Genomic DNA, 2,500 nt, shown 5'->3' with positions numbered 1-2,500 from the left:
ATAAACACTATACGCATACATACATTCAAATTTCGCTTCCTCTCTCTCTCATACACACACATTCTCTCTCTCTCTCTCTCTCTCTCTCTCTCTCTCTCTCTCTCTCTCTCTCTCTCTCTCCCTCTCTCTCTCTCTCTCCCTCTCTCTCCCTCTCCCTCTCTCTCCCTCTCTCTCTCTCCCCTCTCTCTCTCCCCCCCCCTCTCTCTCTCTCTCTCTCTCTCTCTCTCTCTCTCTCTCTCTCTCTCTCTCTCTCTCTCTCTCTCTCTCTCTCTCCCTCTCTCCCTCTCTCCCTCTCTCCCTCCTTCCCTCTCTCCCTCCCTCCCTCCCTCACTCTCTCTCTCCCCCTCTCTCTCTCTCTCTCTCTCTCTCTCTCTCTCTCTCTCTCTCTCTCTCTCTCTCTCTCTCTCTCTCTCTCTCTCTCTCCCTCCCTCTCTCCTCTCTCCTCTCTCCCCTCTCTCCCTCTCTCCCACTCTCTCCCTCTCTTCCTCTCTCCCTCCCTCCCTCCTCCCTCCTCTCTCTCTCTCTCTCTCTCTCTCTCTCTCTCTCTCTCTCTCTCTCTCTCTCTCTCTCCCTCTCTCTCTCTCCCTCTCTCTCCCTCCCTCCCTCCCTCCCTCACTCCTCTCTCCCTCCCTCCCTCCCTCACTCCTCTCTCTCTCCTGTCTCTCTCTCTCTCTCTCTCTCTCTCTCTCTCTCTCTCTCTCTCTCTCTCTCTCTCTCTCTCTCTCTCTCTCTCTCTCTCTCTCTCTCTCTCTCTCTCCCTCTCTCTCTCTCTCCCTCTCTCCCTCTCTCCTCTCTCCCCTCTCCCTCTCTAGCTCTCTTCAAGCCCCTCCTCCAAGCAGCCCGACTCTCCTCTCTAGCCTCTTCAAGCAAGCAGCCCCTCCAAACAAGCAAAGCAAAGGACTCCGTGCTCCTTAATCCCTCCCGAGGAATCTCTTCCAGGAAATTATCACCTCTTAATCCCCCCTGATTCCCCGGGGGATTGGGGAATAATCTCTGTTCTAGATATACCTGATAAGGAGCCCGATGACAAATTGCCTGCTCGCGTCTCCAGCCTTGGGGGTTGTGGTCCTCTCCTCTTGGGGGGGGGGGGGAGGATGGTGGTGGGGAAGGTGATGATTGTGGTGGGGATGGTGAGGTAAATGGGGATGGTGGTGAGGATTGTGGGGAAGGTGGTGATTGTGGTGGGGATGCAGAGGTGCAAATGGGGATGGTGGTGAGGATTGTGGGGAAGGTGGTGGGGATGGTGAGGTAAATGGGGATGGTGGTGAGGATTGTGGGGAAGGTGGTGATTGTGTGGTGGGGATGGTGAGAGTGAAATGGGGATGGTGGTGAGGATTGTGGGGAAGGTGGTGATTGTGGTGGGGATGGTGAGGTAAATGGGGGTGGTGGTGAGGATTGTGGGGAAGGTGGTGATTGTGGTGGGGATGGTGAGGTAAATGGGGATGGTGGTGAGGATTGTGGGGAGGGTGGTGGGGATGGTGAGGTAAATGGGGATGGTGGTGAGGCTTGTGGGGAAGGTGGTGATTGTGGTGGGGATGGTGAGGGGCCGGGGATGGTGGCAGGGAGGATTGTGTGGGGGAAGGCAGGTCATTGTGGTGGGGATGGTGAAGTAAATGGTGATGATGGTGAGACTGTGGTGTTGCAGCTAGTGCAGGACGGTGGTGAGGAAGACAGGGGATGGCAGGTGAAGAAGTTCGTATGGCAGTGATGCGGGGGGGGGGGGGGTGATAATTGGTGGTGAAAGTGGGGGAGCTCGGATGATACGGAATCGGGGGATGGTGGTGATGGCGGGGATGGTTATACTGACAGGGATGGGGATGATGTGGCTGTACTGGTGGTGATGATGAAGACTGCAATGATAAAGGATACTATAAATAACTGCAATGATGATATCTTTGTTTTATCTTTTCCAAAAAAAAAAAAAACTAACTAACAGGGAGGTAGATATCATTACGTATTATTCAATGATATTCCATTGCCAGTCCCCATGACTGTTATTTTCTCTTTTGTCCCTCCTCTCACTAGTTGTTTTTTTTATAACTTTTCTTTATCGAAACGACCCCTACACAGGTTGTATCTGTGCAATGGGTGTACATGTATGCTTGCACACACACACACACACACACACACACACACACACACACACACACACACACACACACACACACACACACACACACACACACACACACACACATACACACACACACACATACACACACACACACACACACATACACACACACACACACACTCAAACACACACACACAAACACACACATACACACACACACACACACACACACATACACACACACACACACACATACACACACACACACACACACACACACACATACACACACACAGACACACACACACACACACACACACACACACACACAGACACACACACACACATATATATATATATATATATATATATATATATATATATATATATATATATATATATATATATATATATATATATATATAT

This window comes from Penaeus vannamei, chromosome 3 (genome assembly GCF_042767895.1).
Source record: "Penaeus vannamei isolate JL-2024 chromosome 3, ASM4276789v1, whole genome shotgun sequence".
In the NCBI taxonomy this organism is placed as follows: domain Eukaryota; kingdom Metazoa; phylum Arthropoda; class Malacostraca; order Decapoda; family Penaeidae; genus Penaeus; species Penaeus vannamei.
The sequence above is the reverse complement of the archived record's forward strand: the minus strand, read 5'-3'. Positions refer to the sequence as shown.